Genomic DNA, 27430 nt, shown 5'->3' on the forward strand with positions numbered 1-27430 from the left:
CTCAGGTAGTCAATTTACATAACTTATCATAATAAAGGGGAGCTTCCCTGAATAGGGTGGAGGAGGGCTTAGTGGAAATGGAGTTGGCTTCTGCTCTTATTTGAGCTGGAGTCAATCTGAAGTCCCTCCACAGTTAATGATGGCACTGGCCAGATCTAACCTCCCTATTACAGATAGGATTACAGGTGTGGGCCACTGGCACCCAGCTGTCGCGATCTTTTACTAATTAATGGTCCAAAAGTCAATTCCTTTTCAATTCTGAATAACTTGATGATACTTTTCTTCCTTTTTGTAAGAAAAAGGGAATGAGGAAGGCAACCTCAGGAATAGGAAGAACAGAAACAAGATCCCAACTTGTGATTTCCACAGGTTGGCTAAGATTCTAATCATCTCTGATACTCCCAGGATCAGAGTTATCTCTCCTTCCCACATGATTTCCTCATGTTTCTGTTTCCTTGTTGCCTTCAATTCTAGGATAGGTTTATAAATCAGAACCATCTTTTGTAGGCTCCTGAAGAAACATTCCTAGAAGCAGTGAATGCAAGAGCATCCTGTGTCCTGGCCCATTTCCGCTCCCTCCGGCCTGTGTCCTGCCTGTGTCTCATCAAAGCCTCAGGTTCCTCAGGATGGGGGGTGCAGATGAAGAAGCACAGTGCTCAGGGACCAGCACAAAAACACACTCAGAATATTTCAGAAGGATGCTATATCCAACCAAGACAGGCTGAAAAGAAAGACACAACTGAGTCACCTCCCTTATCTTTTGTTGCTCAGATTGTCTGTGTCAGGTTTCCTAAACCTCCCTTTAGCTGTTTCCTCATCTCTCCTCATACCATTCCTCTTCTGATTCAGAGACAGCTCCATGATCATATTGAACACATTGATTCTTAAGACAGCATCTTGGGCTGCATTCTCAGGCAAAGCATTACTGTACACGTGCAGGCTGTGTTCGTTTGTGGTCTGCCTGCAAGAACTCTGAGGGTTCAGGGGATAATTGTCTTATGCTGCACACAGCTGACTGCAGAAGAGATGTAGCTGCCACCCAGGGATCTGTGCCATCAGAACATTTGGTTTCTAGTCTCCCAAGTCCTCTTTTGTTTTTGATCGTGACATTCTTCGTGCTCAGATGCATACGTGATGTAACATTCTTTGTTGATGTTCTGAAATGTATTTTGGAGTTATTTTGGCTTAGCACAAAATAAGAATGGGTCTCTCAACTTTTCTGGTGGAAATGTTAAGCTTGAGTATTTCTGCTATCTTTTCTTCCACCCTTGCCTTTTTGTATCCATGAATATTTTGCAAAGCTTTAAAGTCAAAACTGCTAGTTAATAGACCCTAGCGAGTTGTGCTGGAAACAGGGCAATTGAGAAGTCTCTCTTGGAGATCTGTGGGCCTTTATTGTGCTGGGGATTATGCCCAGGGGGAATTCTCTGCAGCCTAATTGTTAAGGAATGATGGAAGTTTACCGGCATGGAAATTCTACTTCTTGCTTCAGTTGGAAAGGTGCTTATGAAGGTAGCTTGGCTATCTTAGCAATTCGCCTTCTTTTGAAAATCCAATTTGGGAGCTTCATTAAAGGGCATTAATTTAGTGTCTAAAGGGAATATGTGTTTAAAGGAGCTTGTCAACTATCTTAGATGTTTGCCGGTGTGTAGGTGAGCTCAGCTCACCAGGCTGGGGTTACCTGGTAACCTGCATATTTCTTTAATTTCAAACACAACATCAAGTCAGCTTGTAGAAACACAGACCAAGAGTAACAGCATCTCCCTCTTCAAACATCATTATCTCCCATCCTTACAGCTCAGATGTTGATTCATGCTCTTTCACTGACACTGGGAAACAATCACCCAGAGGTACAACATGAAAAAAAAAATACTTTCAGCTGAATTTAATGGTAATTAATATGTGCCAGGACAAGGGCTTGAAAAACTGATAACTATTTCAAATCATTTTAAGAAATACAAATGCTTGATGAATGCCCAGAAAAAAACAATAAGTCATTGTTCTCTATCTGCCTTACATTCTCAAGGGAACATCACAATCCCACATTGGGACACACATGTTTTTAAATGGATAGTGTAAAACTAATTATCTACATGGCCTCAAATAAACTTGAAACTTCTCAATCTCTTAGTTTGTTGATAAAACATTATGAAAAAAGTTATCAAGCTAAGTGAAAACTAATTAATGTGCTTTGTCTTCAAATACAGGCTGATTTTTATGAGATACTGCCATTAGTTTGGTCATTTGATTTGTCTATACGTTGTTCACAGATGACAGCATTCTATGTTTTCTTCTACAGGATCATTGAGGGTTTGTGTAAAGAATACAAATAAAATTCTCTACAATTGATTAGATTGAGTTCCATTTTTTTCCAGGTGAATTCACAGAGTGAAATCTGATTTTTTTAATTCTTTATGTTAAGATTATCTCTGTTTCCATTGGAGAGATGCTTGGGTGTACTCCTGTCCGAAGATAAATCAATACTGACATTATTTCAGTTATATTTCAGTTATAAAAAAAATTATGACTCAGAACAAATTGGCACAATTTCCCCTGAAGGAAAGCTATGTTTTTCCAACATGACTTGAGATTAAGGAAAGGGGAATGAACCAGAAACACTTTAACTAAACACTTTAAAACTCTAAGTGGCTGAAAAATACATATGGAAATGCTTTTAGAGTAGTTAGGCACTAGTGGTTGAGGCCTGTAATCTTAGCTACCTGGAAGATTGAGACTTGAGGATTGCCATTCAAAGCCAGTGGGGCAGAAAAGTCCAAGAGATTGTTAATCTTCGATTAACCACCAATTAAGAAAAAAACAACAAGAGTGGTAGAATGGCTCAAGTGGTCAAGTGTCAGCCTTGAGCAAAAGAGCCAAATAAGAGTGGTAGGTCCTGAGTTCAAGCTCTAGTACTGACACACACACACACACACACACACACACACACACACACACACATAACAGGAGTAGTAGGAGTAGGAGTAGGGATATAGATCAAACCAACAGTCCTGAATTCTTTAAGTTTGACTTGCCAATTGGCTTCATTCTTATGCCAGCCAAACCTAAACTCCAAGGGAGAAGTTCTTTAATAGTTGGAAAACAATTATCTACTCATCAAGAGCCAGTACAACTATATTCGATTTTACAGCATTTTCTAGAAATACACATATAATTTGCTTATAATTAATATTTTGGCCTTGATGAATATAACCATGGGCATCACATTGCAACAATCATGTGGAAATCTTCTCTTAATAAATCTGTTAACAAATAAAATAACCTACCATGTATTCATAAATCTGTTTAGAATATCTACTACTGGCAATGGGTGCTAGACATTACACTAACTACCAAGATGCACAATCTGCATGACATGCTGTGTGCTGCTGATTTACGTATTGTGTATTTCTGGGGTCGCTAATTGCAGCTGGTAAAAAGTTGGTTTTTCTTCCTCTCCCTTTTATTGCCGGGTGGGCATCATCACAGTCAATGCACAGTTCTTCAGCAGGGTCTGGTGCAGAAGTGGAATGTCTGGATATCTTCAGCATGAGCTTTGGCAATTCCGTGCAGGGGTGTACAACTATAATTTTGTTTCACATTAATAACAACCTAGCAAAGAAGCTCAGCATAGAATGCCTTTCTCTCAGCTGGGGGCAGAAAGCTCCAGTGATATATCTTGGCTGGTAACCTGTAGTGTTGGAAAAGTAGGTTTTGTAGTCATTCAGGAGGAGTGGGCGGCATTCCGGAAATTTATTCTTTCATTTTTCTCTTTCTCTCCTTCTCTCCCTCCCTTCCTCCCTCCCTCCCTCCACACACACACACACACACACACACACACACACTCTCTCTCTCTCTCTCTCTCTCCCCCTCTCTCTCTCTGTCTGTCTCTCTCTCTTTCTCTTCCTCTTCCTCTTTTATAGTGTGCTCTGAGACAATGAAAGAATAGAAAAGTGATGCAAAGATAAGAAGTATAGTACAATCTCCAGTACAAATGAAGGCTGGAGAGGGCTGCTTTGATTTCTTCAGGTGTCAGCTTTGCTCCCAGCCCTAAGCCCTACCCTGCCTGGTGCTGCACTGTCTCAGATTGTGGATGGGCAGCAGAGTGGACCGCCCAGCCCAGCCTTGCAATGAGTGCACCGCCAGGCTCGGTGCAGCCGGACTTGCGGTCTAGCTCGAAGCCTTAGCAGAGGATCTCCAGGAGCTCCACGCGCGGGTGGGGCGAGGTGTTGCACTGTGAGATTGTCTCTGCGGAGTTGGCTAGGAGAGTGATCGCGGAGGAAGGAAGCGGAGCAAAGCTCTGCCAAGTGTCCCTCGGAGTCAAGGAGGCACAGCACACGGTATGCCTTGGGCTGGGGCGCAGGGAGGTCGCTGGGGCTCCGAGGCGGGCGCCTGCCGGCTGGGGGTGCAAGGCGGCCTGGGGGCGGGGGCAGGGCAGCGCGCCAGTTTTCACTGTAATTAAGCATGCTCCTGCTGCCGCGTGTAGCTCATATGCGCTTTGTCTCAGCCATGGGGTCCCCAGCGAAGAGCCGGGAATGGGGAGCGCCTGGCACACAGAGCAGGTGTCTTCACTCCGGCTTGGCCAGCGCTGGACACTGCCACCTTCCTGGCTCCAGAGGCTCGGGAGTCCGGAATCTTGGGGCCACGTGCAACCCGCGCAGTGCCCCAGCCCAGCCTGGGCGGGAAACGGACGCCTCTGAGGCTTCGGGGAGGAGCCGGGCATTGCCTGGGAGCCGGGCAGCCGCGTGGGAGGCACGGCCGGGCGGGGCGGACAGCCCGGGTGGCCGGGAGGGGATCGCGACCCCTGAAGCATCTAGGCTACTGACTCTGGTGGCACTGGCAGTGCGAGGGACAGGTGCGAGCATCCGGACCGGCTAAGAGAGGGAGGATAGCCCAGCAGGAAGAGGGAGCATTCGGAGGGGGGGGGGGCTAGAGGAGAGAGAGAGAGAGAGAGAGAGAGAGAGAGAGAGAGAGAGAGAGAGAGAGAGAGAGAGAGAGAGAGAGAGGGAGGGAGGGAGGGAGAGAGAGAGAGGGAGAGAGAGAGAGAGAGAGAGAGAGAGAGAGAGAGAGAGAGAGAGAGAGAGAGAGAGAGAGAGAGAGAGAGAGCCAGCCTTGCGCTCTCCCTCCCCACAGACGCCCTCCTCAGACCAAGAGAAGTGGCCAGGGCACGGAGTGTGAGAGACGCTGCTGGCACAGACCACAGGCACGGAACCTGACATTGCTGGTGAGACAGAGGCAGGCGGGCTGGCGACCGACAGACACCGGGACTGACAGCCTGCAAGAGAGGTGGCTTGGAGAGCAAAGCTCAACAAAGCAACTCCGTGTGGCCAGACTGTCCGCTGATTGCCAGACCCAGAGACCTGCAGAGCTACCGAAGCGCGGGCACAGGCGGGCACAGGCTCGCTCGCTCTTGGGGGCCCCTGAGCAGTAGCAGCAACTACAGGCTTGGAGCGTGTCCGGATCAGTGTGCCCTGCGCCCAGTGTAGCAGCTTGCAAGGTCCCCCCAAGGCCGGCGCCCTGATTGCTGAATGCCAGCTCCGTTTACTATCAGTTAAATAACTCGACCAAACAACAACAAAAAAAGGCAAGCCAAACACCAAACCAATCCAGCCAAACAATCTTAATAAAAGCCAACAGTAAATAAAATCAACCAAGACAACAAGACGCTGGGGGTGTAATCCACTGTTCAGCCAAGGTAATAATCAAGTCTTCAGACGTGAATAGTGCACATCTTTGTGAATTTTTCCTTCTTGCTTCTCTATCTCTGTCTCTCTGTCTTTCTCTCTGTTTCTGTCTCTCTCTGTCTCTCTGTCTCTGTCTCTCTCTGTCTCTCGCTGTCTCTCTGTCTCTGTCTCTCTCTGTCTCTGTCTCTGTCTCTCTGTCTGTCTGTCTGTCTGTCTGTCTCTCTCTCTCTCTCTCCTTTCTTTTTCTGCCTTATAGCTGTGCTTTTCTTTTGAATTATTTGGTCTCTGATCTGTGTTTCTTCATCCTGTTTGTAAAAAACTGATATTTTCTGTGTATTGTGTTTTCATATCTTCTGGAGGGGAGGACTTCTAACCACCGCCCCTCAATTAGGCAGAGATGAAAAGCTGAAAGTAAATTGGAAAAGACAGTAATTTTCACCCCAGAAGTTAACAGTGCAGGTTTCATGGTAGAAAGTTTAGGATGCTCTTAATTCTTCTGAAAAAGAGATATAGAAAAGATAGAAGTTAACAAAAATCATTTTACCGAGGACTGAGGTCCTAGGTCCCAACAGATTTGGGGCAGGGGGAACAGATATTATTTTTATATTCTTCAACTTTGATTCTCCAGCTGAAGGTCTTAGATCTCAGATTGTTAGATGCTGGGTTATGCTGCCCATGGTTGTCAGAATTGAGTTGAACCACACAGGTGCTTAAAAAGTTTCTTGGTCAGAGGAATTGACTCTGTGTTTATGTGTAGAAATAAAGCTAATGTAGATGTGTCCAGAGCTTGATCACCTTGGAAAATATGGAGTAAGGACAAAGTCCAAGTTCAAAAGGCAAAACAAAAAGGGAAATGAAATTTACAGGAAATAAAAGGTGAGAAGTGCAATGAATGTCTGGTAGAAATTACTTTGCTGTGGATACATGTAGAGTGTGAATAATTTTCTTTTGCTTTCTGAATTTTTGAACGTACTGGTAATAACACCTTAGCTTTCCCAAACAAGAGTATATTTCCAGAGTTGGAATAAATCTGCAAACACTTTTGTTCAAATGCAGAATAAATCCTGAATGATTCTCATTCCTTCCTCACTATCTGCTTTGGAAGTCAAAACTGTGGTGATTGCTTTAAGTACAGAGAAGTGAAGACGATAGGAAATTATTTTTGGGTTTGGTAAAAGTCCAAACAGCATAGATACATGCCACTTTAAAAGAAAGAGACCTGTTTCTCTGATCCACTGAATTTAAGTCACCATAAGGCTTGTATGTCTTAATAGGATTTTAGCTAATGTCATTCTTATTTAAGAAAAAAAGTGGAAAATGGTCATTGGGAAACCAAGAGCTCCGACTATGTTTTCTTCAAGTAGCAGAAAAATCTGCTATCTTATCAGTGAGACAGTGAGGATTTTGCAGCATTCCTATCTGAAGCTCGATGTGGGAAAGCGTGTGTGCAATCTTTTCAGTCTTAAAGGGGTTTCAAGGTATGTATTTGTTTATATTTGACCCTCTATTTCCTTGGTCATCAAATTATTTTACTTTTTAATCACTTAAACTAACAGAAAAAAAAATTTAATTTCCCAGAGAATGAGTTTAGGTGTATTCTTTGAGGAATATAATTCCCCATCACAAAATATTCCACAAGCATAATCTGTTTCTAATAACTCTGCTTATCCATTGGTATAATTATTATTATGATTTGGTATAATTGCGTTTTTAAACATTTTGATGACAGTGAATACATTTTCATTTCCAATCTGGGCATGATTTCTGTTGCTTTAAACCTAAAATAACTAAGTTACTCTAGTAAATTGCTTATTTAGTAGACTACTTTGTTTGGGTGAGGAATATTTAAAGAATTTTTACAGCTCTAAGGTTAACTATCAAGTTCTCAGTGATTTAATCTCACTCCATGATGATTTCTCTTTTACAATATAAAGCCCAGACCCAGACAGATTTGTGTGTGCTGTTAGATTTGCAAATTACTCATCTCCCAATGACTTTCTCACTCTGATCCCAATTGAGTGTGGTTACCTTGAGAACTGTGGCATTAGCCCTGTCAGAGCATGCTCCACTAGGGATTTCTATGCAGTCTATTTTTAATGCTGTTTAATGAAGGAGTGAGCACCTCACTCAGCAGTAAAAGTATCATGGGGAAAGACAAACCTGTGTGTGATTATGGGTACTGCAGAAGAATATTTTGAAAAGTAAAGACTGGCTGACTATTGGAGTGGCAATTTTAATTAAGTCTTGATGTCATATTAATGGGAAACAATTGATTTTAGTGAGAATATTATACGTGAGTAGTTTGAAACATCTTTCCAGATCCTCTTCACTCATTCTTAGAAAGAAGACTAAACAATTTGAGTTTCTGAAAGTTGAACAAGATACTAAACATGAAATCTCTGAAGTCACATTATTATTAGTACAAGCTGTGTGTATTATTAGTACAAGCTCTGGGTATGAGAAATAAAGAAATAATTTCAAATTCTTAAAACATCATTCAATAGACTGTTTATTGCTTTATTCAGCAATCTGAGAATGAAACAATATCTTCTTTAAACCCACTGATAACCTGAGTTTTACCTAGTGGATTGCTTTGTAAATTCTCTTATGAACTTGAAATTCTGAGTTCAGAATTCTGTCTAGTAAGGGAAGCAGGAAGTTTGGTTGAACTTGATCAAATATTTTGGCTGTTTTCTCTCCTTAACTTTGAGATAAGACTCTGGTTCTCTTTCAAAGACTAATCTTTTTTTTTTTTTTTAAATTATAGACCCCAGTAGCAGCACTGATAACTTTTAGTGTGTTCTAATGAGGGACAAAGTGTCATCCTCTGAATAAGATGCAAGAAGCCATCTGTCTGCAACATTTGCATGTATGCAGAATACCTTGAGGTAGAAAGTGAGACTGATCATAAGAAAAATCTTCTTTCCTTGACTTCATACTAGCTGATACTACAATCAGGTCACTATGCTTTTGCCTGAATGAAGCTAATTAGACAAAAAAAAAAAAAAACCCCGCTTAACTAGTGTCAAAATTAACAACCAAGAGAATGCAAGCAGTGTGTAAGTGGAGAAATAACTTGCATGATCATTTATTAATGAAGCAATAAGAAAGTACAGAATTAATCTGGATTTTGCCAATTTTGTGAAAATCAGTCCCCCTGCAATAATCTCCTAAAGGTGGCACAGTGCACGAAGATATTGTTATTGCTTGTTTGTTTTGTTTTGTCTGATTGTCATTTCCTCTGGGAACTTCTGGAAGAAGAAATTAGCTGGACCAGTTAGTCCCCTTAGTGGTCCTGCCACTGGGACTGCGGTGCAGCCTTGTTTCTCAAGCTTTGCTAGTCCCTGGGCATTCTCATCTGAATTCAATGTGCATTTTTGTCTGTGGACAAGATAATGATAAGCTACATGGGCAGAGTGTGGAATGAGTCAGCCACCAAAGACACAAAATGTACTGTAGTCAAACAAGAATTTGGTTGAGAATTCCTGAGGATGAAGACAGAGTTTGAAGTCCATAGACCTAAGATCGGAGACCATAAATTAACTACTTGTATACCAGTCAATTTAATTTGGATCTGTGGGGGGGATGTGGGGTCTAAAAGTGCTGTGGACACTGAAAACCAGTTCTCCTAATGGTAAGTACTGGCATCATTCATATTGATCCTACATTGGGATACCTTTTTAAAAATTTTGTGAATCTCTAATCACCAAAGATTTGGCTTGCATACAAAGGCATTGTATCACTTGAGAAGCTCAAAAGGTGTTAATATGATTTAAGTCAGTTTACATGTTTATGATACATAGGTAGATAGGTAGACAGACAGACAGACAGATCGATCTCTGTATATCTTCTCTTAAGACAAAGGATCTTTATCATTTAGGAAATATATATATATATTTCTAGATGCTTTGCATTTTCTGGATTTTGCTTCCATTTTTCACTCTAACCTTTCATACTAAATATGAAAAATGAGTTTTAAGAAGTAATGTAAGTCAATGATGTAAGGCTTTTGAATATTAAAAAAGAATATTAGCATGGTGCATGGTAACTGGACTTGTTCTTCTCAAGATATCTTTGTTTCTAAGTGTTAATGTCTTAAAAATATTCTTTTTACTGAGTTCCAATAAATTGATTATTTTCAGTGCCTCAGCCTTACTATTGATATTACTTTAGCTCGTGCTAGGATAAAAGTAATCCTAGATATTAAAGTATTTAATGTTTGTATTTATTTCACAGGTATTTTCATTTCTGTGATGGTTAGGTATAAGCTAAGATCTGGAGCATTTCAATTGTAGACAGACTAAGCGTCATAAAAAATTAAGTATTTTAGAAACACTGTTCATCCAACAGTTTTTAATGTTAGGAACATGGTTGTTCTGTGGCCGCAAACCCCAAACCCCTGTGATCTGATTGTGTCTGGAGTTATTATAATGTAAATATTATGTTTTGCAACATAACTTTTCTAAAATTACTGTGATAAATCTTATGCAGATAAAAGAAAGTGAATTAAAATAATTACACTAGAAAAATCAAAGGGAAATTGGGAAATACCCTGTTGACTTGATTGACTCCTTGCAGACTAAATCATTAGCATCACATTTTGTACCTTTTTCCCTGCTGCCAAGGAAGGGAATGTTAGTCACTATCTACGGTCTTAATAGATCAATATTTGAAAATCCTCTATTCACTTTTTTTCCAGAGAAAATTTCTTCTGACAGTTTTAAAAAAACCTCTCTTGATAGATGTAACAATGTGACAGGTTTGTAAGCTTTCTTTTTTTTATAACCAAAATTAAGATAAAATTGCAATTGTGACTTAATAAAATGCTGAAGGATTAATCCAGAATTGACTCAGTCGAGGTTTATCCTCCTAATTATTCCTCAGTTATAAATTCATAAACATTTAAAAACATTACATTCATGTCTCTTATTTAGCAACAGAAAATCATTTCATTTTTACCTAGGTAGTGTGGGAGAAGCCCAGTAATGATCAATTTCAAAAATAGGCCTTTAAGCACATTCTTGGATTTTTACACTACTTTAAAATCATACCACAGTCTGTCAATTTGAAATCATTGTGAGTAACACACAAAATATTAAAATGCTGTTAATGAAATTGCTTCTTTAAATATCACTGGTTTTAAGGTAATGCAAGCAAAATTTACTTTTAGTTTACTGAGATAACTAAAAAAATCTAATAGGACAGCAATTTCATTGTTTTAAAATTTCAAATATTTTCACAAATCCTATAGAGATTGATTTGGCATTACTGTAGGTTATAATCTGGGCAGAGTGACATTGCTTAATATAGAATCACTTTCCTGTAGCATTTTCATTTACACCACTGATCTTGGATCACAAAGCTTGTCCCCCTAATTATGTCTAGTATCGCTCCCTAATTTGTTTTGTGCTAGGAACATCCGAAAAGCACTCAATGAATCTACAAGCAAATTTAGTGGTAGAATCCTTAATAATGGACCAGTTATTTTACTTTTGTGTTATTGGTTACCTCTTTTTTATGTTAGGTGTTGGAGAAAATAATCATCTCTTGAGATTCAGAAGCCAGAGGACTGTTTTTTAAATCCTTAGCTGATTCCCTTCAAATCGCCTAGATAACAACACTCACTTCAGAAGATTCTGGTTCTTATATTTTGAACATTAGTGACATCAATACACTGACATGTTCTGATGTAGTTGATGTTATGGAAACATAAATAAGCGAGGTCAACATTGCTAATGAATAAAATTGGACATCAGTTTCTGAAAGTTTTATGGTTCTCCAAGTTTGAATAAATTATCATTTGACATATAAACAGATGGTCAAGCACCATCCGCTTGTTAGCATTTCCAGCCCCTTGCAGGTGGTCCCTTGATTATCAAACAGATGAAGACAAGTCAAGTACTTGTCAGTAGAAGGTTAAAGCAGGACAGGTTAAATGATTGAAATTCAGAGACAGTCATAATCATTTATCTGCTCAAAAATTCAACTTGAAAATAATAATCAACTTTCTAAAAGCATACTGTAAATCCTTGCATGAAGCTCTGATATTTATTTCAGGAAACACTCTGTTTTGATATTTTTTGTTAGTATTTTGTTCATATACATGCACCTTTGGTGGAAATCTCAGGGTTGTGGACATCTGATGTAATTTCATCATCAATGAGCAATGAAGAGTAAACAAGCAGATTCAGTGTGAGTAGGTACCAGAACAGATTCTTATAGTATTCATATGCTTTTACTTCTACTCATTTCTCTAGTATAATTATTTAAATAAATGTCATAGGAAAGCTTTTGGTTAGAAAAAGTGCATTTTATATTTTTAGAGAAAGATTATAGTTTATACTCAAATTATAATTCTCTAAGCAAATGCTTCATATAGTTGTATCAAATGAATTCATCACGAGGATTCTACAGTTTTATTTATGATCTGATTTTCTTTACCTGGCCTATAGGAATGATTATACAACTTGCTTATATAATGTACTTTACAGTTTTTAAGTTTTAAACAACTGGTACTGTTCTGAATGCCAAAACCCCCGACAATTTATATGGTGTTAGCAAGTCTTCATTTCACTTATTTCTGAATTACAGCAACATTTGGTCACAACATGCTCTTTTTGTGAAGGTGACAATCCTTCTCCAACTCTGAAACTTTCACAGAATCACTCTGGAGAGACTGAATAACACAGTTTGTCATTGTGATGAAAATCCACAGTGTAGATATCTCTATAGCATCATTGCACAGTCACCATCTTTTTATTATTATTATTATTATTATTATTGTCTTCAACCAGAACTATAGATGATTTAAATATTAGTGGAATTATTTTCAGCACCAAGAGGTTGGCGAGTATCTGTAGTCAATAGGACCAAGTTTATGTATTCTAGGATAATGATGCAACTATCCCTCCAATGTGGAAATATTTTGGTCCACAAGGGATAGTAGGATCTGTGTTGATGGATAAAATATTGAATGTCTGTAGACAGGCATGCTTTAAATACAGTGGAATTTTAGATTGAAATTCAAGTTAAAATTAAAGGAGGATTTGTGTACTAAAGTTGTGCTAGGGGTTCATCTGAGAAAGACCAGCTAATCACTGCACAGGATGAAGAAATGTTTTCCTCAGAAATTGTGTGAGCTTCAGTGAAAGTCTTCAAGTTAGAGAAATATGCAAAACATAGGTAAAAATCAAAGTTCCAAGGAATTAAGGACTGCAATGTTTCTAAATCTCACTTTTCCACATCTTTCCTTCATCAATATAAAATGCATCACCTGAACTCATACTTGTGCCTGGTGTTTGCTCTGGTATCTGAGCCATAAATATAATTGAGGCCTCTCTTGCTTCTCAGTACCCACAGGTCAAATTCTTCCCTTATGCCAATCAATCTCCAGTCTAACCAACTTACTAGTTATTGGACAAGCAACTATTTAATCTTCTTACTGTTTCCATTCTTCTCGATTGTAAGGGGGTAATGAGAACTGATCAAAGCACCAAGCACCATGAATATTATACAACCGCAACAAAGTCTCATTCTTTCAGAGGAAACCTTTACAGCAATATTCAATTTTAGGGTCTGGGGATATGGCCTAGTGGCAAGAGTGAAGCCAGTGAAGCCCTGGGTTCAATTCCCCAGCACCACATATACAGAAAATGGCCAGAAGTGGCGCCGTGGCTCAAGTGGCAAAGTGCTAGTCCTGAGCAAAAAGAAACCAGGGACAGTGCTCAGGCCCTGAGTCCAAGCCCCAGGACTGACAAAAATAAATTAATTAATTAATTCATTAATTAAAAAATATATATTCAATTTTATTATATAAATGAGATACACTTCCTTTTTTTGAAAAATAAAAGTAATTTTAGATTATAGCTTTCTTCCATTGACACACAGTACACATTCTGTTTTGTTTTGTTTTATTTATTTTTTTTTTGAGACATGGCTTTGCTATATAATCCATCCTTGCTGGGTACTCAAGCTCCTCCTGGCTTAGCCTCTGCAGTGCTGCTGTTATACATGTATGCCACCACGGTTCACTCCAATACACAAACTGGTGGTTAAAATTGGAAACTATTTTCATTTTTTCTCTGCCTATAATATGTCAAAGGCCAGAGTGGTGACAAATTATAGAGTGTTTATTATTTAAAGTTGGTGACAAATAATATCTATATCTACTGTCAAATTCAGAGCAAAGACTAAGCCAACTCAGAGCTTTCAAAACAGTGAACATACGGCATATTGCTTTTCAAGTATATTGAAGTTATATACTTTCTTCCAGCTAAAAGGGGGGAGAAAATATCCAGATCTTTGACTCAGAGGCAGTTGGAATGGCTCCATAAATGAATAACCTTGAGTCCAAGCTCCATGTGCAGGGAACAGCAAACAGCCTTGGGTGGCAAGGGAGATGACAGCATGTCTCTATCCCCCAGAACAAAGCAGGTGGAGTTGGAGATTGCTGAATGGTTTCTTGTCAGTCTCACAGAAGGCTTTTGCTTCCTGTCTCTGAGTGCTTAGTGAGCTGTTTGCATAGAGCAGCGGATTTGGCCTCTGATCCTAATGTATCTGCAGATAATTTTGCTAAATGAGTCAGCACTGTGCCTGTGTGAATGCTGCCAGAGGAGAGAAAAGGTTGCTCTCAGAGCTAGGATTTGCATACTTGCTTCCCCTATCAGGAAATGGGGAACCACAAGACCACAAGTCATGTTCCATGCAGGAGAAGGTTAGCCATACAGCGCAGCAAGTGCACTGGATTATTGCATGGCATTCTCGATTGCAATAGGGATGTCAGCCATTCTTCTGTGGATTAACACAAACAATGATTCAGAGGAAATTCCTAGCCCTCTGTGACTAGGTTCATTATCCGTGGCTATTACAATATTTTGGAGAAAACCAATTTTTATACAGGGAGAGAGGGAAAGGAGAAAGATGCAGAGAGAGTGGGAGAGAAAAAGGAAAGGACATCAGAAAGAGAGACTAGATAGAAAAGGAGGGAGAGAGAATCTATGAAATACACATGCTGCAAATGTGTGCCCAAGTATATATATATTTTATTTTCCTGATAGTTCTTGGCTCCTACAGTTCTTGCATGGGTATGATATTTAATCAAAGTATTGACTTAAACATCAACTATTGTATTGTTGAAGGCATCTAACATTTGGAATGTCAAATCATCTCTACATAAAGTTATAATTGTATTTTGCCCTGAAATTTTAGCTAAACTGGACTGAACATTTCTTTCTTAAAGAGAACAAAGAGACATCCTTCTGTGTAGAATTGTAATCATACTGGAGATAATTTTGCATCTTACAAAGAAGTATCTTTTACTGATCTCAGGAAATGAATACTTCTACATAAATATCACGGCCCCTCAAACTTCAGTCTGCTTAACGTGTGTGTGTGTATGTGTGTGTGTGTGTGTGTGTGTTTATGTGTGTGACTTTTCCATTGACATGAATGCAGTCACAGTTAGTACTCAGTCTTTGTCTTCTGAGGAAAAAGGATGAGGCAAAGTCAATACAGCAATAATCTCCAAATTATTGGTGTCCAGCCCAGACCAAAGCCACCTCATTTTTCCTAGACACTGCCTTCAGAGGGGTTAGGTGTGGCAAAAGAGCCCCAGAGTGCGGGGAAGAAAGAATTCCTTCCTGTAAGGGACTGGGCAGAGAGGAACTAGGGAACAGAAGGCCAACTGAAGAAGAAAAGGGTAATAATACTGAGAAATGAGGGGTTTCTATACCTCCTTCTTGCCTTAAGCAGAAACACTTCCTCACGCTGAAGCAAAGTTACTTTTCTTGCTACAGGAGAGTGACTTTGTGATGAACCGGATATAAATAGCACACTAAGTCATCTACCCAGAGTTGCTGAGCTGTATGAATATTGACTCCTATTTACGAAAGTAATCTTTTCAGGTACTAGTGGCTCACACCTGTAATCCTTGCTACTCATGAAGCTGAAATCTGAGAGTCAATGTCTCAGAGTCAGCCTGGGTAGGAAAATTGGTGAGACTCTAGTCTCCATTTGAAGTATAGGGTTTCAAAGAAAGAGTATAGGGGATGGATACCCTATAAACTCAGTATAGGGTATCAAAGAAATGGGTTTGTCTCCTGCATCTTAAGTGTGCTGCCTGAGTGCTCTTCCTCTCACCTATCCATTTCCTACAGAGAAGCAAATTCGGGGACTTTCACTCAGAGAGGAGACATTCTCTTCCTTATTCAAGACTGGAAGACTTTGGGATTGTATAGAGAGCTGTAGATCCGGTCACAGCTGGATTTCTCATCAGAAAACCCACAGAATATATTGAAGATCACCCTTTATCAAGTAGCAAAACTTCCACACAAGCCATTTGTAGGGCCAGCTGACTTTCTGTATGACAATTGTCAAGGTTTCTCCTTGGATCATTGATTCATCTATTTCTTATATCAAATAGCTCTGCACCCTTGATGTGCTGATCTTTCATTCTTATTTGTCATATGTTTATTGAAGTTTTCCTGTGTTTGGAAGCCTCAAACTAAATACTTGAGACACTTTCCTTTATAGGGTTCCTTTTAACATTTTGGACAACAAATTATGGATAGAGCATAGATGATTTTTAGACAATAAAACTATGAATTGACTTTGACAAATTAGGAAAATCCCTTTTTAAACAATAACAAGTAGGAAAATCAGGAGAATGTAGAGATATAGTGCTCCTAGTAAACACACATAAGAAGTGGACAGCTGGTAAGATTTGGGGTGCAAAGTGTGCTGATGGAAACATACTACATACTGAAACATGCATTAGGGGCTTCTCCAAGGAGACACAGATCATTCAGTCCACAGGAGGTAGAGGCAAATGAGGAGGTCATTCATGATATCTTTTGCTCTTCTTTTCAGATCCCCACATTACAGCTTAGCTGTCCTAAACCTTGGGTGCTTCATTTCCTTTATTCTCTTTGGTGCCAGTGTTGGGGTGTGAACTCAAAGCTCAGAATCTCCCTTGGTTTTTTGCTTAAGGCTGGTGCTCTACCTTAAACTACAGCTCCTCTTCTAGCTTTTTTGCTCATTGGTTGGAGATAATTTTCTCCAAGACTTTTCTGCTGGTATTGGCTCTGAACTTGGATCCTAAGATCTCAGCTGCCTGAGTAGATTGGAAAAAAACATGAGCCACAAGCACCCAGACCAGGTGCTTCACTTCTAAAAATGGGATTGCTAGAAGAATACCATTTATAAATTACTTATCCCAGACCTCAGGATAAATTACATTTTGTCTGGAAAGTCATGTTTTCAGCTAGATTTGCTCTTATATTTATCTTTGATTCTATCAAACTAGAATCCATAAAACATTTTTAATGTCTTCCCCACACACAAACTCCCTCCTCTCTAGATATTCATTATCCCATGATAAGGATAGTTGGTCACTATCTTGGTATTTTCATCACACAGTCCATTTTCACATGATCAACACATATATGTCAGTGATCCTGGAGAAAGTTCTCCCATGAGAACGGGGCCATCTTTCTAGCAGAGATGCTCCTGGCAAAGAATGGAGGTCACTGACCTTTTCTAAACCACATTAGCAATAGGGGCTTGAAGATGAGATTTGAGGATGGATGATGCCGCATTCCTCATGCACACAAAATTCCAGACAGCATTTCGTTAGCTACCAAGCAGTTAAGTAGAACTCCTAAATCAGTCTAGCAATAGGGAACAGAGTTTACGCATAGTGTCCTTCCAGGAGCAATTTGGAACTGTTATCTAAGAACCAGAAATGGTTTTGAACTTAATACAGTCGACTTGTTCCCATGGCAGGAGAAAAACAAAGACTACATCCAGCAGAAAGCCATTTGTATACTTAGAGATTCACACAAGGAATCTAGCAAGAGAGCTCTAAAAATCAATATTTCTAAAATCTCTAAAAAGCATTACCTCATTGCTTTAGCCTAACTGGAAAAGAGGTATTTTGATATTTTAAGGAAAGATGAGAAGATATAGCAGTTTTCATTGTTTATTGATTAGATGCCTGGGCCTAAGTTAGGATCAAAAGGTTTGCTCTGTGAGCCAAGCAGTTTTCAGCATTGAGATAGGACCCAGGCATGCAAACTTGAAGGGAATGATGTGTTTTATTCCACATTCTGGTGAACTTACCTAGTGTATGTGATTGACAGAAAGCTAGCATTTAGGTATTTCTGATGAAGTGTATCAATAATAGTAGTCAAGATCTAAATGAAAGGACATTTTGTGAACTTGTTAGGGGAACTACCTGGAGCTGTTCGTGGTGGAAATCTACACTTATTTCTGTATTGATTAGGTGGTTAGTGCCATCTATTTAGCTCTGTGAGAATTACTTGCTCCTTCTGCACTCAGGTAAAAATGCTTAACAACACAGAGATCCAAGCTTCTTCTAGCCCCCTCAGTGATGAGGAAATGTCAGTATTTGTCTGTAGATTTTGAATTTATCCTTAGATCATTTGTGATCATAAGCTACTTATGGAGCTATATTGAAAACATAATTTTCTTAAACTGTTTTGTACTATTGGTGCTCGCTGGTTTTTGTTACCTTTGCCCTATGTGAATGGGACTAGGTGCCTGGTTATGATTTTGGAATGCTTTGCCTTTTGGTGATGGTCTCAGCTCTGGTGATATCTGTGTTGTGGCATATGGAAAGAAGAAAAAAGTGTATGCATCATCATTATTTTTCCCCTCTTTGTGAAGTAGACTATCTGTTATCATATCATTGCCATAAAAAAACATAAACAGAACCAGATAATCTTTCTGGAGATCAGGAACTGAGAGTCAGAGAATTACTTTTTTTTTCAGAACTAGTAAGATTATGAAAGAGAAGGAAAACAATGGAAATTAACTTTTGGAGCTGTTATAAAGTAGGTGGGAATTTGTCTACATGCATAACAGATGTCTATTGTGAGTGCTCGGTGTGATCAGCACACATTTCCTTCCAGAATTTTCTCCAAACATTATGGGAAATGGGTAAGTCTGAATCAAGGTGATTAAAGTTTCATTCTTACTTCTGACTGTCTCTCACCTGACCATTATGAGCTTTAGATTCTTTGTGTTTTCACACGGAAAATAGTGCTGCATGATAGTTGTCCTTGTTCAGACCAGTTGTTTTTTTATATGGACTGACCGACTCACCATCAAATCATGAAACAAGGCTAAGGAGTGCAGAGACTCAGGGGTCAAGAACATGGGTTCAGTTTGATCCTCAAAACCATAAAAATACATGGACATGTGAGAATGAATGTAATGAAATTATATGTCACTTTTTGTTTGGAAAACATCATGGAGTTATACTCTGAGTCACAAGTATTTTATCTTCCCATGGGTAACTGACAAAAGGAAATAGAATTAGTTTGGAAGTAGTGGTCAGATATTTCTCTTACAAAGATATATATGTATATATATATATATATATGTATATGTATATATACCAACTTACTAGTTCTGAAAAAAAGGTAATTGAGTTCAAGCCCCAATACCAGCTCTATGCTCTATCTCTCATATATATGTATGTATACAGTATATGTGCATACATGTATAATAAAAATGTGTATATATGTGTTATATATATAACTGTGTGTTATATATAAATATGTGTTACATATATACACACATGTAACAAAATTGAAAACACAATGGCTTTGAAGATGCAGATTAAGAAATGACTTAAAGAAAATTTGCCTTTCACATTTTTAAGTTTTTTAATGATGTCCCCATGTCTGAGCTTATAAGTACCTGTAACAAGATAGCATATGTTGATTCTTTGTAGTTAAGGAACAAATATTTATTTGCTCTTCGAGTACTCTTCTAAGCTAGTCCTCTCCCAAGCTAGGAAAAGTGCTATCAGTTCAGTTTGAACTTCCCTTCTTTCCCAAATGAAGAAGTAATAGAGGTGGAGTAATTCATTTCCTGCCCACCACTAACACATCATTCCATTGAGAATGGAATTACTCATTTTAACTGCTCTGTTTATCCTGACACGATTATCCAGAAAACTCAACCCAAGCCCACCAGGACAGCCTTCCCTCAATGATTGTCTGCCCTCAATTTGTTTTTTACTAAGCAAGCTCCAAACACCTGGGACACACACACACACACACACACACACACACACACACACACACACACACACGTACGTACGTAATGTGCCCAAGTTTCCTGTGTGGTATTTGCCAGAGGTGGCAGTTGAGGCTGGCAGATGTGCAGGGTCAGCTTGGCCTTTGATCCATCTACCCTCAGGTAGCAGTTTCTCCAACAAAGGAAGTGACAAAGTTAACAGAATAATCAGTATTACCCTTAAATGAATGTAGGTAGGACAACCTTTTTTGTTAAGTATTTGTCAAAAGTTTGTAAGATATAGAACAGAAACAGTGTCTAATTTTTACTCATTAGTTGTTAAATGTTATTTCCTAATGTGTCACAAACCACCAAAATAACCTTAATTGTTTTGCCATTTAGCTTAATTAAAGAAATGGAAGATGGTAGCAATATTACTTGTGAGTAAATAGATTTTTTTGATGATGATATCTTTTGTAATGCACAGAAAACACATTGCTTTCTCAATTCCTGTCTGTCTGACGCATTGTATACAGTTATGACTTGGCCCAGCACCTGTGGATTAGCTTATATGTCATTATTAAAAAAACTCTTTTTTGGTGTTTTACTTTTTCCTGTTTTAAAACAGCATCTTGCTATTCGGCGTAGATTTGCTTTGAGCTCTTGATTCTCTGGTTACTGAGATTATAGGCAAGAAATACCATGCCTGTCTTAAACGCTTATTTGCTTGTTTGTTTGTTTGTATCAGTGCTGGGTGTCAAACCCACATCCTAATGCATATACCCTACCCCAGAGCCATCCCTAGCTGAGAAAGCAGAAAAACAAAAGAAACATGCACCACTCTTTGCTAAATATGTTATGTGCTGATGCATACATACCATGTGAATATTTTTAAATTACACATAAGCTGATAAATAAAACTTAAGTTATTCACATGTAAATTTGGAATCTCATTATATTATAAAAAGACTAATTTGTATCATTTTGAGATAGATGACGGGGTAACCCAAGTTATTTCCTATTTCATTTGCCAAATGAATTAATGTATGCCGTAATTAATGAACAATATCCCACTAAGGATAGGATTTCAGAACAGAAGCAGTGAAGAGGGAAAACTTGCATTTATCTTTAGTCTCAACATATCATTCCTAGTAACCGGTTACAAATATAGAAATAAGAAGATAAAATGACAAATTCATTGTTTAAAATGAAGACTCTCAAATTTTTGTATATGGAGACTTCATAGCTCTTCAGGAGTGATCAAAAAGAGTTCTATTATCTGTGTAATAATACAATTGATTCCCTAAGGCTTACATTTTAACACAAATGAGCAATCTTGTTCCTTAAGCTGGTCCACCCATGGCACTCTGCCACTTGAGCCACAGCGCCACTTCTGGCCATTTTCTGTATATGTGGTGCTGGGGAATCAAACCCAGGGCCTCATGTATAGGAGGCAAGCACTCTCACCACTAGGCCATATCTGCAGCCCAGAAGGAAATGGGTTTCTAAGAAGAAGTCCAGCCCCTAGTACCCTTTCTTTCCCATCACATGGATGATCCATCCCAAAGCAGTGGTTCTCACCCTATACTTGCTAGTGTCATATGTAGCAGTTTGTGACTACGCAGCTCCTGATGGGACTCAAGTATATGCATTTATTTTATTTTAATTTTTATGTTTGTTTTTTTTCTCAAATCATGATTCTCCAGATCAAACCTCCTGAGTGGCAGGAATTACAGGCATGTGCCACCAGTGCAGGGAAGGATCTACTTTTCTAACTTGTCCCTGGCAGTGCTGGCACTTCTGATTCATGGATCACAATATGAGACCCACTAAGCAAAATCATAAACCTTGGTGTAGAATTAGATTCATTTATGCAAAAGAATAGTGTAAGGTTTCAAAACACCCTGGTTTCAAAATGAATTTTAATTTGCTTTCATTTAAATTGTGTTTAAAGCATAGCATCTTAAAAAGAAATATGAAATTCAGGTTACAGTATTCAGAAAGATAGAAGATACATACTTTTTTTTTAATCTTTTCTTGGTCTTTGACTCAGGGCTTGGGTACCATCCCTGAGCTTTTCTACTGAAGGCTATTGCTCTACCACTTGAGTCCCAGCTCCACTTCCAGATTTTGGATGGTGAATTGGAGATAAGCGTCTTACAGACTTTCCTGTCTGAGCTGACTTTGAACCGTTCTCCTCACATCTCAGCCTTCTGAGTATTTAGGATTACAAACATGAGCCACCAGCACTGAGATTTAAAAGTGATAATTTTTAATCCATACAATTCTAACTCCTAAGGATCAAGAAGTTTTCATTGTTTTTTTATTGGTGAGTTGATCATGGTGGCTCACACCTGTTATCCCAACCATAAGCCTGAGCTACACAACAGGATCCTGTCTCTGAAATAAATAAATAAATAATAATAATAATAATACACAAGCCAATAAATAGGTGAGTAAACACTGATGAGCACTAGAGTTTAAGATGGAAACACAAAAACATGTAGACAGGAAGTGGCGCTATGACTCAAAGTTGTAGAGCACTCACCTTGACCTGAAGATTCAAGCCTCACAACCGATCAAAAAAAAAAAAAGAGAGAGAGGGAGAGACAAACAGAACATGTAGACAAAAACTCATGACAGCTTCTTTCATAATTGTTAACCCTGATATCCTTCCCAAGGAGAGACTAATAAGCCCACAAGCACCCATGACTTGGAATGTTACTCAGCCAATAGAAAGAGTAGCTACTGGTACATATGCTGAGTAAGACAGGGAGAGCACAACATCACAGATTCAATGATTTGTTGACATAACATTTCAAGATGACAAATCTCCATTAACAAAGGACATATTTGTAATTACCAGGAGATCTAACAAGGAAAGTAGGAATAGTTCTGTGGTGTTACCTGATCTAAGTCATAGTTATACATGTGTTGCTATGGAACATGGGATTGCTCCTTACCCAAAAGAGGTGAAATTTACTACATGATCATTTTAATTAGAAAAAAAATCTCAATTATACCGTCCTTTGGTTATGCTGAGTAACTAAGTTGGTACAATCATGAGAGTTAATGTGTCATCTCAGGTAAGTCAGCGAACTGTTTTACTTCAAGCAAAGGATAGAGATGAACTTTGGAAATCTAACCATGGAAATTTTGGAAATTGGGAAAATCTGCTTACCTATCCTAGAAACTTGTCTCTATTTCCTTATGTGTTATTTTTCTTAGGATTCTTTTCTGCAATCTTGGATACTTTCACAATGATTTTCAGGGACACATTTGCTACTCTTGTTTAGACTAGCTGTGACAGTCTTATATCCTGGAACCATCATCTCCATCCCTCTTCACACCTGTAGGGGAGCCTCTGGTATCGAGGTCTAGGTCTGCCAATGGCCACCTTCCAGGGAAAGCCAGATGATACATTATTTTCTCAAGTAGTACTAAATTTTAAAAAGAGTGAGATCTCTAGAAGTGACTGGAAACAGCTCAGTTCTAACTGGAGCTTTCATGATGTAGTATCATTTAAAAGTATCTACTGAATGAGTACTTGTGCTTTTCTATGTATGATATTCAGTAGCAAATTCATATAAAATGCTACCCATGTGTGTAACTCCTTCCAGTTGCCTATGAGTTAAGGACTCATTGTTAGCAAGAAAACTGAGGCAGAGAGGGGATTCAAGGTTTAAGCCCTGAGAGTCAAGACAAAGCTCAAGTCCAGTTTGAGATTTCCATTAACTACTCAATCATTACCTAGCACTTTCTCCAGGTTGTTTTTGCTTGCCTTTTCTCATTGTGAGAGCTTCCTGTCTTTGCTACTGCTGCACTGAGTTTATGCTAGGGCCACCACCATGCCACTAGCCCTAAGGACATTCACAACCCCTCATCCAGAGCTAACTTTCTTGCACCAGAGTCTACTCTGGTTTCTTGGTTGAACCTGGGTACACAGGGAGCCATTGGTTGCCTGGATGAACCCTAGAGGGCTTGTGGGAAGGTGTCCAGGGGAGAGACACAGAACTGCAGCTGTAGATGAGGTAAAGGCCTGGGACACAGAAGGGCCACGCTGCTGTCTTGGAGGCCCAAGGGGGTGTTGGCAAAGTCCACCATGTGGTGTGCCTGTTCTGTGTGCCCCTGCACCTTACAGAACCAGGAAGCTGCTGGCAGCCACATGTGAGGTCTCCCAGGCTGAGCAAGCAGCTCATCCTAGTGGACCCTTGCCTATGAATCTGGCCCCAACTGGTGAGTCTGTTTCCCTGATTGACCATGGATGAGCAGAAAAAGACTCAGGCTAAGGTCTGGGGAAGATCATCTACCTCCTTGTTCTCTCACTGATACATCTTGTGGAACAGGTAGGGGAGGATAAGAATGCAGGCCAAGTCTTAGAAACCGAGAGGATTCTTTTTGTTCCAAAGCCACCAAGCACCTTGTCTTTCTTGTTGGACTCTGATGGTGCTTCTCTAGAAATGTTTGGTTTGGTGTCTGTCAACTCAGCCTTAAAAAGCATTTCTGGACAGAAATTGGCTATCATCTCTCACTCTTCTCTGAACCTGAATCCCAGCACAGTGGTCATGATGATCAAGATGACAGGAGCCATGGAAAGTCCTTCCCAATATGGAATAGCATTCCAAGCTTGGACCAGGACATAGGCTCCTGTGAGTAAAGGGCTTCTCAGCACTAAGATGCCTGTAGACTCAGGAATAGAGCTTACATTTTTGTAGGTCAAAGGGATGAAGCAGCTTCACTGATGAAAAATAATCGGGCATTTCTGATTTGGCATAACAGAAATGATACTTGTTCATGACAAAGAATACAGTTATGTGGTTTAACATCTTCCTGTAATAGGTAGCCATGCTGATCAGTGAAGACATTCCTGGTGCATAAATTGAGCAATTTGCTGGAAAGTCATTGGTTTTCAGTCCCTGAATCATTTCAATGTCATTTAACTTTGGGCAAGGAATGTTTAGTTGGTCTTTCATGCCTATAATCCTAGCTACTCAAGAGGCTGGGATCTAAGGATCAGGGTTCAAAGCTAGCTCAGTTAGGAAAGTGGACGAGACTCTTATCTCCAGTTAGCCAGCAGAATGCCTGAAATGGAACTGTGGCTCACATGGTAAAGTGCCAGCTTTGAGCACAAAAAGTGAAGGAACAAGGCCCAAGCCTAGAATTCAAAATCCAATAGAGGAAAACAGACAAAGGCAAAACAAGATGAACAAACCCACAAAAACAAATAGATACTGTTTGAAATGTTCCTTTTAGCATTCGGCAAATAAATATATATGAAAACATGGGAAGACAGCAGGTATTATTTTTTTGTTATGGGTTAATGTGCCTGCATTTAAGATGAATTTAATATGAGCAGCAAAGCCAGGTGCTCTTGAATCACACCCATAATCCTAGCTACTCAGGAGGCTGAAAGCTGATGATCATGGTTCAAAACCAATCAGAGCAGGAAATTTAATGAGACTCTTATCTCCAATTAGCCACTGGAAAACTGGAAGTGGTACTGTGGTTCTACGTGGTAGAGTGCTTGCCTTGAGCAAAATGAGCTCAAGGACAGCAGTTAGGCCCTGAGTTAAAGTCCCATGACTGATTTAAAAAATAAAAGCAGCTATGGGGAATTTGATCAATATCGGGTTTATGATTCACTTTGAACAAGTCAGACCCAGTATCACATCCCCTGAGTTTCAAAGAATATTCCCAGCTTTCTTTTCCAGGTGCCTGATTAGTAAGTTTTGTGAAGAAAAAAAGCAATGTAGTTTTGAGTTTCCCTCCACTACTTCCCTAGAAGTCAATAGATTCTAGAAGGCTCCTTTCTTCCTTGACTAGCCCCTCCCATTCTCCTACCATCCCACAGACTGTGGTCAGTGCAGCTGGGGGGCAGTGGGCTGGAGCTGAGGGAGTTTCAGAAGCCAGCACCACATGTCTCTTACAGAGCAAGATAGAATATCAGCCAGTCTCCCACAGCTGGGGAGAGCAATTAGCAGCTTCATGAATTAGGGTCTTGTTTACACTGTGGTCCAAGATAATCATTTGTTTGTTTTAGCTAAGATACTTGGTCTTCATCAGAGGCACCAATCCCCATATTTTAAAGATGACATGATAATGCTTGGTTTTGCCAGTATGAAGTTACCACAGCCTGTATTTTCTCTTGATGACTTTAGTAATCAAGGGATACATTACATGTATTTTTATTGATTTTTCTGAAACAGACTGTGTAATGTATTTCAATAACTTTTTTGGATACACCAATTTAATTTTGAGAAATACATGTACTCTTTATATGAAGCCCTTGCATACAAATATGCATGTGAAAATACCCTGTACAAATGCATGCATATATATCTACGAGATAAAAAATTACAAGTGAACCCTGGATTATTTCCTTCATGTCCTGCTCTGGTTGATTCATTCCCCTGCATCTACTCCACTCCATTGTGTGTTCTACTAATTTCTTTCAAAAGATTCAACTTATAGTCAGTTATTTGACTTCATGACATACTCACAAATCACACCTAAACTTTGAACCACATTCAAATTTATGCGAAGTTGTATCTTCTCTCATGGTATTTGTAGAAAGTGATTCAGCTATTGTTATTGTTTCTTTATGATCTCCAGCTATGTGAGATCCTAACATATTAGTCAGAATATATTGTTCATTCCTCGGGTTAAATACTAGTCAGTACTCTCTGAAAATAAGACTGACATTATTTATTTAATTAGTACTTACTACAGAGACAGATAAATTATTTTGGAAGTTATATGTATAAATTATTAATTGAACCATTCACTTGCTGCATAATAGAATTTCTTGCATAAGGGTATCAGTCCTTGTACACCCAGAAGTTATTTTCTGATGCCAGTTGTGCTTCATAAGCCTGTGCACTAGTGGCTCATATCTTTCATCCTACCCACTTAGGAAACTAAGGTCTGAAGATTCCAGTTTGAAGTCAGACTAGGCAGAGAAAACCTATGAGACTCTCAACTCTGCAGTTAGTCATCAATATGCCAGAACTGGATGCGTAACTCAAGTAGGAGAGCAGCATGAAAAAGCAAGTATGTGACTCCCTGAGTTCAATGGTGCCCCCCAAAATGGTGGTGCCTTCACATAACCACAGAATACACATGCAGAATATTTCATACCTTTAAGTTTCAGTTTTGTATATGATAGTATAAGTATAAACCATTAATAGTAAGCAATAAAATAATTGATACACCTTTCCTGGCTTGAATGATTATAAGATAGCTATAGAAGAAAAATTGATGTTTAAGAATATTTCCTAAGTCCTGATTAGGACAGAGAATGTGCCAGAGTGCTGACTTCTGAATCATTTTGTGGATTCACACAGGTTTAAACAGTGATCTGCCACATGCTGTCAGGTGAACTGCTTAGGAAAGGAGCAGGCCTTAGGAGAATGGATGTGACTGGGGGTAGTTCTAACTGGCACCATTTACCTCCATGCACTGCCTTGTTTAGGCCCTGCTCAGGCAGGACACGTGTGGATGCAAGATGATACCCTGGGTTTGGGTTTGGGAGGCAGTGTACTCACATGAGTTCTGTCATAAAAATACCGGGGCTGTTTTGTGACAAGCGTCACACAGGTGCACATTGCACCATCTGCTGGCATAGGAGAGCACGGGCCTCACTGCCAAAGGAGAGCAATATTCTAGCCCCAACAGGCTAAAAGCAAGGTCAAGATCTTGATGTGCTT

General features: G+C 39.3%; 1 protein-coding gene across 3 annotated transcripts in view; it reads left to right on the top strand.

The window, feature by feature from the left end:
- The first annotated feature begins 5388 nt into the window (after positions 1-5388).
- Positions 5389-27430, top strand: part of Arpp21 (cAMP regulated phosphoprotein 21) — a 165707-nt gene continuing 143665 nt past the window's right edge. For all 3 annotated transcript variants that reach the window (XM_048348649.1, XM_048348650.1, XM_048348651.1), the window contains exon 1: positions 5389-5692. The gene's annotated coding sequence lies outside the window, so the exon portion shown is untranslated. The remainder of the gene's footprint in view (positions 5693-27430) is intronic.

This window comes from Perognathus longimembris, chromosome 6, assembly GCF_023159225.1.
Source record: "Perognathus longimembris pacificus isolate PPM17 chromosome 6, ASM2315922v1, whole genome shotgun sequence".
Lineage (NCBI taxonomy): Eukaryota > Metazoa > Chordata > Mammalia > Rodentia > Heteromyidae > Perognathus > Perognathus longimembris.